General features: G+C 39.4%; 1 protein-coding gene across 2 annotated transcripts in view; it reads right to left on the bottom strand.

Annotated features, from left to right (window-relative positions):
• GRB2 (growth factor receptor bound protein 2) overlaps positions 1-15,029 on the bottom strand; it is a 52,391-nt gene that overhangs the window by 19,860 nt on the left and 17,502 nt on the right. The window lies entirely within an intron of this gene.

Here is a 15,029-nt window from a genome sequence, read left to right as displayed (position 1 = left end):
CCATTATAGAAAGAACAGTAGTCTGCAGTAAAAAGTCAGTATTGGTGATTTTACAACTCGAACAAATATAGCTTTACAGAGCTAGAAGTAGCTACAGCTAGTGTTCTCATTAGGCTTCCCTCATCTAAAAGACCCGCAAGTGTATCAGTAACAGCACGAACTCTCAGAAGTGAGATTCATTTTATGTTCAGCAACTTTTATGGTGCTTAAGTGAATGCTAATTCTGACGAACTTTCATAACGTAAGGATGACTGTTCGACATTTGGATGGTGCAGGGAACACACGGTCTCATTTCAGTGCTTGATCAAAATGGAGTGCAAAAAAGGGAGAAGATCGTTATCACAGCCTAAGCTCCACAGCTTGGCTTGCACACGCTTGGCTTGCACACGTAGAGAGCAGAATGCTACGGGCTTCACAAGAGCAGTTTCTTAAAAAGAGGAAGGGGAGTGTTGTTTTTCCCTAACAGACGAAGGGTTAGTTTACACTGACTAAAGACCAGGACCAGCCACCTTTTATAACTAGCTGTAGTGCTCAGGATGTTATCACGGAAACAGAAGACAAAACATCCTTCCTTAATCTCGAATCCAATCCACATCTAATTTGGAAGCATTGAAAAGCACAGCATTTCATCAGTTTTCCATTGTGCAGTGTGGATTAGTTTACTCAGGTACTAGTGGGGATGGTCATTTGCTTGCAAATAGGTGTCTTTCCTCACTGAGCTTTTATTTAAAAGTAAACAGATTAGCACTGCTTAATTTAGGTTTGAGCAAGGTCCCAAAAGTGAAGCACACAAACTGAAGAACAGGTTAGGCTCTGAAGCCTAGAGAGCTCTATGCCATCCTCCCCTCTTTTTTACCAAGGAAAGAAAACAACTTTGAATTATGAGTAAAAACATGCTCTATTTGGGAAAGGTTCAAAATCCAAAACCACACCCCAAAATAACCCAAACGCATATATGCACATGTGTACATAAAGAACAGAGTATACATTGCCTTAAGGAGCTAAAACTCAACTTTGAGAACACAAATTTTGGAAGAACTACTTTTACCTAGCGGTCAGAGTAAATTTTCCTGGTTTCTATTCCTGTATCTGCTAACACAAATGCTATTAATTCCAAGCCCTCTTAAAAGAGGGGCTGTTTCCAGCTATCCCTTCAAGTTTAGCAGCGTGTACACCAAGCATAAAATACATTTGTTATCATATGCTCTAGACTATTTATCCAAGTATAACCAACTGCAACTTTTCAGGCCTTTAATGAAATTGTAAGGCTTTTGTAAGAGCTCTTGGCACAAGCTCTGAGGGATGAAAGTCAAAAGTCACTCTACCAGAAAATGATAACAAAAAAAGCTATCAAGCATTCCAATGAAAGTGTTTCAGAGTTGTGTTCAAGATTAACAGAGGAACACTGCAGAAATATCAGCAGTAGTCTTGTGGCAGTTTGCAAGCATTCAAAATTGTACATTTCTCACTCACACAACTTCTCTCATGCCAGCTCTGTTGTAAACCATTACTTGATGGTGTGTACCAAACTAAAAAACCGAAAACGGTAATGGAGAACAAGCATTCATAACATATGCTTGTCATTCCAGCAGTGGTTGCCCTTTTAGTTTTACAATACAAATGAAGGTGGTCACATACAGTAAAAGTGAAAAATACCCTAGGGAAATACACATGCATGACAGTCCATAAATCAACTAGATTCATTGCTTGTGAAATCCAGTCTTAATCTGCTTTGCATAACAATTTTACTTGAATGCCCTATAGTTCTTACTTCTATTTGCATGTGTCCTATTTTGTCCTGATATCTCTTTCTAAAATGCAGTGCCAGAGAATGTATTTACCACCACCTTTGAGGAAGCAGATACACCTGTCTCACAGACCAGGACAATTCCTCTGTGATTATCCAACAGAGCTAGGACCAGAGGACCAGAACGCAGAGTTCCTTGCTGGTTGTCCAACACCTTGCCTTTAAACGCACCACAGCAGTCAATATGACTAAAACATTCAGCAGAGGACAAGAAAAGGCTTGCATTTCATTGAAGAACAGCGTATTGCAAGAGAAACAACCAGCCCTTAATCATCTCATGCTCAGTACCCCAAATCTCTAAAAATATAAAATCCCCAGAACTCCTCTATCAAGAATGAAAGATAAGAAATGCTGAAATTAAGACAGTCATATTTTCTATTCCACATGGAGGATATGTACCATAATCTCTTCTATACCTCACCACCTAAGAAACCATCAAGTCCAACACTCCGCTCCTGTACTTTCATTCTTAATTACCACTTTTCCCAGCACACAAACTCAAGCAATTTACCTCTCTCTTTTAACGAGATAGGAACAGTTATTTGCGGAGTGACACCGAGCAACTGCTCCATGTAAGAGGTTCTCTAATACATCCATTCTAATGTTTGTACACAATAAAGTTGCTATGATGTACATAGGTAATAGCAGGTTAAAGTCTTAAAAGGACGTGTTAAGGAAGACAAACTGCCTACGAACAGCTGTGTAACGCAAACCTTCAAAGGTGACCGCAGCCACCAAAGCTCAATATCGCTCAGTTCACTTGGCATCCTGCAAAAATACCACACCATGTAAGGCACCTCTACTCCAGCGCTGGAAAAGCTGGGCAGGAGGAAAGATGACTACTAGTAGAACAGCCTGGACTTAAATCAATCTTTGATCAGAGATTTAGGGTATGTGACTAGAGGGCAGATTTACAGATGCCTCATGGACTTCAAACTACAGCGCTTCACAGCCAAGGCCTTACATGCATTGAGTTGAAGAATTTCTTTGCATGTTGTATAGGTACTGCAGCCCTGTCTATACATCTCATCATGAGTTTTGCTTGTCTTAAGAGTATGACACCACCTCGATTTCAACCAGTTTTCCACTGTGAGGTTTGGGGTATTTTCAGAGGAACTGATACCTAGCTAGTTATTCTTCATCCTTTATTGGCGCAGCTGATTATCTCTGCCTACGTGTATGACAGTACATTAACCCTTGTGGAACATCTTCCTGGTTTTAGAATACATTTCTTCAAACCATCAAGATAGTTTTAAATTGTATCTTCAGTGTGCATAAGCCCAACTCAACTAATCATCACCACAAATATTATAAGCATGCCCTATTTCATCACCCAGTTCATTAATGCAGTATTATACCTAAGATTATATTGTGGAAAGACACACTGAGCCTTCAAGTGCAACAGTGCTACCCTAAGCTTGATTGTGGTTTTCTAAATATCTTTACAATCCCTCCCATAGTAAGCAGGTTTTAGCTAAATAAGGTCTCCCTGGCTGCTTACAAAACAGGCTTACAATGTCAGTGGACTCCTAGGCCTGATACCCCAGGATACACCAGCAAGTTTAAGTGACTAACAAGACAGCAAGACGGATACCAATGTTAGCTGCCAGCTACAAAGCAAGCCAGAAGGAAAAAACGTAAAGGTTACCCAAAACCACTACCAAAACCCAACTACATTTCCGTGGGAAATACAATTAGAAACACTGTCTGCTACATTTTAAAACACATTAAGGAAAGATACAACCCATAAAGGCCTTAGAGAAAAGTTTCAAGTGTTCAAAACACAGACTTTCATTTTTTGCTTTTAAAGGAAGTAAATTAACTTGATCTTCAGCTGCTCTGTATAGTTTTGCAGTGAAAAAGCTATTGAAACCACATGAGCAAAAAGGTCCAACATGCTTCCAAAGATCAAGACAAGAGGCAGACTCCTGCTGACTATCAGCAACATTATGTGGGGAAAAAAAAAAAGGGTTTCGGTGCAATTGGCACACATTTACAAGATAGATAATCGTCAAAATGTTTTTCCTTTAAATGCATGGTTTTATTTAAACTGTTTTATCACAGTATTTATTTGCATTCATTTTACAGTGTGGACAAGTTAACAGAGCAATAAAAACTTTAAGTTTCCTTCATCTGGCTTTAGCATTTAAATGCTTTAGGATTCTAGTAGTATAACTTGCATTTAATATTGATTGCTTAATATTTTTTAGCATTGTAAATTTTACAGAATGTGAAACAGTCTTAGTCAGCTATTTGCCAGAAAGATATCAGGAATAATATCTGACAACTAATTATCTATAGAACAAAGTTCCCTAGGTCAATTATACCTGATATGCCATATTTAAAAAAAAAAATATATATATATATTTGAAAAGCTATGCAACACTTTAGTTATTCTGGTATTACTGAACTTATGTACATTTCAAGTCTCTTACTGATCGTCCTCAAAACCCACAGTTGTTAAGTTACACCTTGAAAGGCAAAACACTTATTCAACTGAAGACAGAGCTATAAGACAAAATCCAGATGACTTAAGCCTGCATCCAGGAATGAGGATGTTTGCAGGCATCTCTCAAAACAGTCAGCAATTAAATTGTTAATAGTGATACTGCACACCTCTTGACCTCAGAATTAACAATTTTGCCAGTTAATTCATACTGAGCATGAATTCCTAACCCAGCTACAAACTCAGAGGCTAGACTATCAGTTTGCGGTGGCTAGATGGTTGGCAGCAATACTGTTTGAGTTGGTTTATGCAGTCGCTGCTGTGTGGCTGCACCCTCCCACGTGCCCTCCAAGCAGTGGTTACAGGCACTCGTGTCGTTCAACAGATTGGGGAACCGATCTGCAAAACAGTTCAGGGAGGTGGTGTATTTTTCACCTGCCTCAGCTGACTGGTTGGCTACACAGATACTTCTATCAGCAAGCGCAGGGTACAGCTCTGGAACTGAAGCAAGCGACTGAGAAGACGGGAAGGAAAGGAATAGGGCAGGACTGCTTGAGCAGGCGCTGCCATGAAGGAAACACCCTTCGTTCCAGTTTAAAAAAAAAAAAAAAAAAAAAAAACCAGAAAAAAGGCCCGCTCTATAATTCTTGTGCAACAAACAACCCCAAAACTTACAGATTTAAGAATTAATAGCTTCACTTGCTTGAAGTTTTATCTAGGCATAGTTAAACAGAGCAGACTATGGCAAAAAGAGGACAGGAGTTCAAGAAGGTGCACGTGGGTGGTCATGCAAAGGGGCAGCAAAAACCCCAAGACTCAACTGACTGTGAGTGGGAGGAGGGGAAATGGGGAAGCGGGAGTGAGGGACTCAGCTGAGGCTTACAGAGGTATTTGTGTCTTCTGATGATAAGACTTAATTTGGGTAACAACAGCTTTTTTTCAAGCTGTATACAAAATGAAGCTGGAGCCTGTAATGAATAAGATGGAAAGAAAAGTTACCTGCAGGTCAGGCAGCCAGGTTAAGCTAATCCTCATCCTGATCCTGGCAAGAGACATCTGAAGATTTTTGCAGCACAGAAAGAAAAAAACCCACAGACTTCATGCATGAAACTGCTACCAAGTTCAGGGACACACTTACAAATAATACTTGGTGGGCCGATCAGATCTTTTCTTCTGCTCCGCACTTTCAAGAATGACTGCTGTTGGTCCTTCTGACAAGTTTAATTCTTTACGTGTTACATCACTGACATGCATAACAAAAATCATCCCTTCCATCCAACTACACATTGCGAAACTACACACATGGGAAAGCGCAGGGCTTTATGACTAGATGTTTAAAAAATACGTGTTAATACCAGTGCACAAAACTCAAACCTATTAGACAGAGGATGTCAGGTGAGCATTAAGTGCAACATCCTTTCTGCAGCAACTGAACAATCAATATTTACTAATTTCTTACACATCTAAAACACATGTACGCTTCCACCAGTCCCTAGAGCATACTCCACAATTTGCATTTGAAAGTACAGAAGAAGGAAAAGCCCACGTTCCACTACCTTGAGACAGCTGTCCCAAATGTCACCACTATTCAGTTCAGAGCCCAGCTGCAAAGGCTGATGACTTTGGCCGATGAAGCTGAAGTCTGCCATTTCCTGTTAGCGCCAGAAAGGTTTTACAGCCTTAGTGATCTAAGAATAGTATTATCACCATCTATTTGAACTACGTTTTCCCCAACTTGAAAATGCATCTATAAATCCCCACCCTTGCATTTCAATCCCTATCCTACCGAAAGTGAAGTAAATGGCATCGAAATCTCATTTTGAGATGAAAAATGAAAATTACTTTTAGAAGGTCCGCATAGGATTTTATGAGCAATTTCTGCAAAGCAACATCGGTGCTCTGGCCAGGATCTGAGAATCCCTCCACAAACAACTGTCACACCATGCAAAGGAGCCGTATTTCCTACTGTTGTTAGGAAGGGCAGCCGCAGTTGCATTTGTGCTTTTGGGAAAGCATAATTTGTCTTTGGCCATAAAATTTACCAGGCAAGTTGATGGAGAACAAAACGATATAAATGCTTGTGGGACAGAAGACAGAGATCTTTATTAAGCAGACTTCACACACTGGCAGAGCAGAAAAGACTAACTAGTGATAATTAGACCAGAAAATAGAACTTAAAGTACTGCTGAAAGCCCCTCCAATTTTCTACTATGTTAAGAAAAAAATCAGTCTCCAATCTCAAGGCTATGTGAATCTTTCAGATGTAAGGCTTATTGCAGTTGCCTTAAACCAACAGATACCACAAATTAAAGACTTGCTCCATGAATGCAGAGCTCCCACAACTCTGCTAGAATTTTATGCAGGAGTCTTATGGTTCTCGTTTATAGAGACAACCCTTTACTCAGACTGACTGCAGTCTAACTCCTGCTTTGTCAAGAATGAAGCTCGGGGGGGGGAAAAAGAAAAATTTTGCGTTTTCTACAGTAAGGCTTCACTACACTCAATTTGAATTATCCTTCTCTTACAGCAGAGAAGATATGAGTCATGTCAAGCGTCAAAGTCACCGAATCCTCAACATCTTTATTTTTCCTTCCACCCTTTGCAGCTCCTCACAGAAGTTATTAATGGGGGAGTGTCACTGCAACAGCCCTTACATCACCATCTATTCCCCCTTCCTCCTCCACTACCCCAAATGGAACAGGCATGCTATCACTAAGCCAGCTCATGCAATTCTTTATTCTTTGCAATTTCCTACCTCTCATTTGAAAAACAAATACTTCACTGTTATCTAAAAATATATTAAAACATTGCCAGCAACTCAGCACTCAAAGCAAAACAACCATCACCACCCAGTGTGAATGCACAATAGAAGCAGCATTTTGGTGAGGCAAATTTTTAAGGAGTTTCTGAGAACAGCAAGAAAAATAATTCAAGTTACAAAAAGAAAGGGCTGCTCTATAATCGCCAAGAGAACGCTGCTCTGCCATCATGAGACTCAGCCAAATGTATAGCCCAAGGCAGGAACTAAGACTGCAGTTTGACAGCAGTAAAAGCGTTCAGCAGCAGTGCCAGCTTAGGGTACGCTGATCCGACTCCCACGCCAAAGCTAGTCTCCCCCACTGCAGGCAGCACAACTACTTTAAAACCAAATGAAAGACAACCTTAGCTAAAACAAAACAAAAAAAACCAAACAAAAACAAACCAACAACGCCCTCTCCACTGCTAGCTCTCTTCCCTGTCCAGTTCACAGTGCAACTCTATAAATGTCCGCGCTACCACAAGTGACACACAAAACAGAATATCCTGTTTGTGAAGACATGTCCCCAAGGCAGTGATTCCATCAGTCTGTGACAGAGCTAAGTTAAGCTTCTCCCAGTGCTTTCTTCCCCCAAGCCATTCATTCTCACCTCTGCGCTCTCCACCCTCACCCTGTGCTGGCCCAAGTGTTTGAGAAGTTAGCCAAGACTGAACAGGGTGAAGAAAAAACCCCATAATTTGCAAGGGATCCATTTTTTCCACAACTTGCTCAGTCTCAATGGAGCTCAGTCACTTACGTGAATTTTTTATCAACAGAGCACAGGAACTAACAAGTAGAGGAAAAGCTCAAGTGGTCCCTGTACTACAAAACAATGAAGCCTAATTAAGAGTTACACACTGAATGTACTCCAGCACTTGGGGCAGCAACTTAAAAGATGTTCCTGCATCGCGTGCTTCTCTCTAAGCAAAACCAGGTGTAACAATACATACCGTTCTACAAAATGGTCCAATTCGGATGACCTATAAAAATGACAGAACAAACACTGAAGGAGAAGGAACTTGCTTCCTTCTATCCCAGCTTTGTTTGACATACTAATACAACTTTTCCCCTTCCTTTCTGATCCTCTCCCCTGTCCTCCAAATGCAACTTCGGGATAGGAACTTGCAAATATGCTTGATGGTCAAAGATGACCAGTAGAACAGTCACAGCAATATTCAAATGCTCTAAAGAGAGCTCCCTGTGGTATCTAATCTAGAAGTCCATCGGTATAGTACAATAAAATCTCAAATATCATATGAATCTATCTGAACAGGAGTTACCGTGAAATACAAATCTCTTAAAGACAGAGAATCATATTTGCTTTTTAACTCCCACAATTAACAGCTGTCATTTTGCTTTCTTTTCATTTACAAGCCTGAAGAAGCAATAACACTTATTTTGTAATTGGTGCCTGAAACTGTGCAGAAAGGACGTAGCTTCCTCCACAAACTTAAGACAAAGACCTCTTGTAATCCTTGCGTCCACCTGACAACGTTTGCATTAGTGGTCCCAGTAAAACTTATTAGCCCAGTGCACAAGAGAGCCCCTTTCTCCATCACAGACTAGGAAGTTAACCCTTTGCAATCAATTTAAGTCGACCACCCAGGAACAACAGCGAAGCTGTGCTGTAGATACTGAAAAGCTAGGGAATTCAGTGCTCCAATTCAGTTGTCCCTCCATTTAAAACACACAGCTACATATTTTCCAGCATCTTACATTAACTTCTGTGTACTTGTAATGAGATCAGGAGGCATATTAAGTTTTATATTTTTGCATGTCAAACATTGGTACAAAGCTCTGGGAAATTCCATTTCTTTTCAGAAAAAGATAGAAAAAAATAATTCTGACCTATCATGAACTAAGGATCTCCAGAAGGTGCTCTTATTTTAGATTCCCCAAAGTATAAAAATGAAAATAGAATTCTTAATAACCATTACTTATTTGTTGGCTTTTATATAGGGTGAATTTCATCCTTTGAAACTGAAATAAGTTCATTTACTTATCATTTTAGATAGTCTCTCTACACAGAAAAAAACCCCAACAAACCAAGCCCCAAACCAAAAACAACTAAGTGTATTACTCTAGGAAAGTCTTTGAGAGCTCCGTTATTTCAGGATGATATAAACATTCAGCCTGAAGTTTGCAGAACACACCTCAACTACCTTTTCCACTAATTTTCCTGGTAACTGTTGAAGAAAGGGTTAAAACCAGGACATTTTCAAATCTAGAGACTAAGTGTAATGAGATCAGAGTAATAAGATTACCATAATCTGCCTCACACACATAGCTAGGATCAGCCCTAATCTCTTCATTTTGAGACAGATGGAAAAAGTATGAAATCGGAGATAACAGGAGGCCAATTTCCTAGAATAGGCAGCTTTTCAAGGTTCACCATAGCTGTAAGTCAATATTTTGCTAGATTTGTACCTATTTAACCAATTCTAATATAACATATTGGAAGGGAGAATCAGGCATCTGCAAATCCATCCTACATAAACAATAAGTAATACACCAATGTAATTCTAATATGTTGTGGAATAGTAAAGACCAGTTTAGAGACTAATTTACTGAGACTAGCCAATACCATTCCCAGATGCTTTAATTGGAAACACAGCAAGTAAAGAACCAACCATTTGAAAAATAAAGATCTCAAAACTGCACATGACTAGAGACTGCTTATTGATTTTTACTATAAGGTGGATAAACACAGTTAAGATAGCAATTTGCATCTGCAACCAGCTTGACAGAAAGCAGTTGCAGGAAAGGACAGTTTTAATCTTGGTTTAAGACAGCATATTAAAGAGATGCAGCATGGAAATGACCCCTTGGCTCTTCTATTCTGCAGGGTATGAATACAGACAGGGGGAGAGGGGAAGCATGAAACAGCCTCAGATATACAAGGTATCCGAGAGTGATTATGGTGGCCACTATCCAGCTACCTCAGTGGAACCTGGCCAAGAATCAGCAATAGGGAAACTTAAAAAAAAAAGCATGCTATAGTTTAGCACTAAATAGGATCAGGAAGATGCCTTGAGATTAAATAACACTGTTACGGGAAACAGAGGTAAGCAAGAAATCATCCAAGGAATTAAAAACAGACTGGTAGCTGTAAGATAAATGGAAAATTATTTTTCCAGCAGCTAAGAGCTCCTGACTTTTTTCAGGAAAAAAAAGCTGTACCCTGTAAGTCAGCAAAAGCCTTGGGTTCTCTAAATCAAAGCCTGCAACATGAGACCTTTGAGATTCAATGCGAAATGTAGCAGTATCATAAGCTAGTTATGCAAAGACATGAGAAAAGCAAAAGAAAAAAAAAAGGGCACCACAAGATCCAATCTCTTACCAAGCGGGTTCACCTGTCAGCTCAGACTAATTACTCTCATAACTCTTAGTGCACATTAGCAGTTTGCATGCATCTGCTCTTAGCCAGTAATTTTACAGCATGTCTTAATTCAGCCCACAAAACGCCTGTTCACACTCTCACAAGCCCTCATGATTTTGTAACATATTATATAGACACAGCCACAATAAATAATTTGGTTGGTATCCACGCAAAGCTCGCTCTATTGCTTCAACCCTGTTTGTACATATGCATAACTTGGTGCCTCACCTCTTATCAGTGCATTTAAAATGTTAAATTTAACTCTCCTTTGTGGGGAAGACACGCAGATCTGCAAAAGCACTTATAACTCATTTAATTTTGGGGTGGTTCACTGATGAAAGCTGGAAGAGGAGATCCAACCACATCAGTTCCGCGGGGCTGCTCAGACAATCCCATACACATAAACAGAACAGCAAAACCAAAAATAGTGTTAACTTCAGCCTCCTGGCAGGGATGATTTTTTGCTCCTTATCGGAATCTTAATTCAATTAAATGTAAACAAACCCTTGCTTATATCAAGACACCTTCATAACTAGATTATAAATTCAGTTATAAATCGGCATTGGCTAAAATAAATAGAAATTAATGAAGCTTATCTTTCCCTGTATGAAACAAAGCAATTTCAACACACACAACTAACAACATTTTGGCTTAGCATGACATAGGAACTCAGTTTTCCACAGTGTTAAAAAAACCACATAAGGCACCTAAACCACTTATTTACCACTAAGGAACTGCAACTATATTCATCAGAGAAGAAAGATTTGTCAGTTGCAGAATGACAGTTTTAATTTAGCATATTTTTGATTGATACAGTTTATTTAATCTGTTTTTACTGATTTATGTCTAGGAACATCTTGAACTAGAGAGGAAACATGCAGGTACTTGGTCTGGCTGATCTTCAGAGAGCAAGAGCATTTGAGACAGGAACTCTTCTTGTTTTCCAGTAACTGCAAAGCTGCTCAGACTTCCTCTCTAGTGGGACACGCACACACAAGAGGAAGATACTCGCAAATGGTTTCTGATCAGAATGCTGAATATCGTCTGACTCATTCCTGTCACATTTGCATAATGCAAAGCACACCGAGAGATCCTGCAAATCTTTATGAGAGCATAAGCGTACATATCAAACTAAGCAAACTGAAGGCAGTTTGCACAATCGTCTCTAGAACATGATATCCACTTAAAAACACTTCACAGAATGTCTGCAATCTCGTAACACAGAGCCAAACAAGAAGACAGGAGATGCTAATGTAATGTTGTACAGTAAAACTGCACCAGTGATTTTCCTGTCCAGGTAACACTGAATGAGGTAGAAAAGAGAAGATAATAAAGAGGCCCTTTAATGGAAAAAAGATTTTTAGGGGACTTGCTTTCAAAGGCCTGAGATGGCACATTGCCGTTTTCTCACGCCCATGTTTCAATGGACGGGTGCAGCTCCTAGCAGGTCAGTCACACTTAAAAAAACCCCAACAAAACACAAACAAAACAAAAAATCACCAAACAACCAGGATGATGCTGGTGTTGCACTAATAAACCTGAACTTCAAAGACAGTTCAAACAGTCCATTCTTACAGACTATTCAAGCCACCGCTGGAGGTTGTTATGAGATATAACAGAGCTTCCACCCAGCAATTTTGGTCATTTCCACCAGGTCAGGTTCTGCTAAGAGAAAAAGACTTCAAATAACAGATGTACTGAAAGACCCTTGTTAGCCAAAGACACCAGGTACAGTCCAAATTCAAACTTCTGGGCATGCAGGAAGCAAACTTAAGTTTCAAAAAGGCAGTCATCAAAGCAAAGATACCAGATAAAAAAGAAAAAGCCCAGAAGAAATGGATTTCAGTGGATTTTGCAGCTAAATAACCTTTGTGAAAACATATTTAATCACAACTCTGCTTCACAGGCCGTTTTAAGAAATGTTTCTACTTTTACTGGGTTTTAAAATTGTTAAATTGTACCAACTGGTTATGCCCAGTTACCTTTCGAAATCTACAAAGTGCCCAAAACAACTTATTTCAGATATAAACCTTTCATTTCTTTTCCAGGTTTCCTCAGCTCTTCGATCACGAGGAATACAACTTGTATGTCAGTATTCTTAACATTGTACCCTCAGTCATTTTATCAGGAGGACTTGGGCAAGGCACTTATCCACAATCAACCCCAGCTTTTACACAACTGCCAAAACCACCAGCCTTTCCTGCACAAAGCTTCTTCAGTGCTTTCATCACGACTCCTGCCTTTAGTGTATCTAAACGTCAATAGGGCGAATGCATCGAATTCTATAAAAACCACAGAGTAGGGTTGGTGTACTAATGTTTCATGTTTATCTTTAATTCATGATAACTTCAAGAAAAAAATGTACAATTGTTTTCAGTCTGCTATGGCATAAAGAACTATTATATCCCAGAAATCTTTTAATGACATTTAAGTTTAGCCTATTTTTGGGTCACAACAGGCCTTAGTTAAAAGTGTTGATTCATTCTAACACTAATCCATTTTTCTTCCTTCTCCAAACTCATCATTAGATTATGGTTCAATTTCTGGAGAACCAATAGCACGCAGAATGAAACACCCACAATTCTGTACTCTTGGAATAACAAAATTCAGAATTACAATGGTCTCAATTTAACCATAAAAGCCCAACAATTTCTGGCAAAACAGGAAAGATGAACTGTTCAAAGAGAAAAGCAAGCCACACACCCCACCATGTTAAAATATGCACTTCTCGGTAGACTGAAAGAACATGCTTTGATAACTAACAATAGAGTTGGAGAGGACACGTGAACCACAAACAAGGAATTAGATGTTGAAGAATAAGGATCATTCCTTTAAAACAAGGAAAGCTATCAGGTTTAAATGCTCTACATCTAACCCCAAAAAGCAGCCCACACGGAATGCCAAAAGCCATTATGAATAGCAAAAAGTAGAAAGATACCAATAACCCCCTTTTTTGATGAAGAAGGAAAGATGACCACCACACAGTATGGACGACATGCATGTCAGAGACCTGCCTGATGGTCTGGAACACATACTCATTCCAGTGTCGGAACAGTGCTCCTACTCTGGCTTCAACTGGGAAAGTGCAAGGCCCAAGAACTCTAAAGCAAGTTTAACTTACATTCTACCTCAGAAAAAGCCTAAAACCACAGTTGTGAGGGCTTACTGAAAGTAAACTTCTGAATCACACACTGTAGAGAAGGAAAGAGGGGAAAACGAGGAGCATAAAAAAAAAGGGGCAACATCTGCTTGTCAAAGTGACACTTTAAGAAAAAATCCCCTTAAATTATCAAGTTCCTCTTTCACTCAGGGCTAATAAAATAGCATTAGTTCATGTTCAATTCTCTCCATAAAAGGAAAACAGAAGATCTAAATGGTATTTGCTCACACCAAGTGAGACTGAGAAGAGAAACACTTGTCCAAAGTTAAGAAGAAAAACACTATACTAACAAAGGAATCATTTTTTAATTTAAAAAGATGCACTACCCACAATATCTCAGAGGAACAGAGAAATATAAAATTTATAAGTAAGATAAATGTTTGGGGGTGGGTGGGGGGGTTTTGTTTGTTTCGGTTTTGTTTTTTAAAACGTAACATACTATTAGAAACACCAGCGATCTCTACAAGAGAAGTCTACTGCTGCTTTCTTGGCTTATAGGCAAAAAAGAAAATCAAAGAGTGTCCTTACATGAATAATGCAGAAATGCAGACACTAAATGCCAAAAGCAGTAACTTGCTCCAGAATCAAGACAGCTGAGGCACCAAATTCTTTATAGAAAAGATCAGAGATAACTAAAACCATCTCCTAATTAGTGTCTCAAATTAGAAGACCTGTTCCAGGTCAAGAACAAATTAAAACAAGAATAGAACTCGTTATGGCTCCATTGCAATAATGTGGAAGGGATATCATAATGCAGGCCACTGACACTCTAGGGTATATTATTTGACCACACACTAATTTTAAGCTCCCAAGTATATTATAGTAGCGCAATATCCCCCTTGTAAGTCTCAGTAAAAGCTGAGGCACTAAAACTCTCCCTTACTGGGAGATTCCAATCAGGAGATCAATGCCTTGACCACAAAAAACTCTCCCCCAGGGCCCTGAGCAGGGATCAATCATTCCTACATAACAAAATGGGATTTTTAAACCATGCGTTAGCATGGGTGCATTCAAAAACCTTCCCAAAAGTGGAGTTCTGGGAAGATCTCAATATGTGGAAGCCATCTCCCTAATGTACTCACAAACCAGGATCAGGCTTTATCTAAAGATATTAAATAGATATCTTGCATTATGACAGATGCCAGTTGGTCCCAGTTGGTTTGCAGCAATACTGCTAGTATGCAGCCATAAAACCTCCCTGGAAATGCAGCTATCCAATTAAGTTGACTTTCAAGCAGCTGTTTGGAAGCTGGGCTCTTCTGGCAAAGCTATAAAAGCGAAAACCAGTCTTCACCTCAGACCTCCATTTAATCAGTGGCAAGAGAGAACAAAAACATAACTCTGTACAGAAGACAGATGAATCACTAATTGAGATAAACTAGAATAGCTGCAAGGCCAAGACTCAGGCTTTTCTAGGTTTTATGTGGGTTGCATCATTTA

The sequence above is a fragment of the Rissa tridactyla genome, chromosome 15 (genome assembly GCF_028500815.1).
Source record: "Rissa tridactyla isolate bRisTri1 chromosome 15, bRisTri1.patW.cur.20221130, whole genome shotgun sequence".
Classification (NCBI taxonomy): domain Eukaryota; kingdom Metazoa; phylum Chordata; class Aves; order Charadriiformes; family Laridae; genus Rissa; species Rissa tridactyla.
Note: the sequence above shows the minus strand (reverse complement) of the source record. Positions and strands in the feature narration are given on the sequence as shown.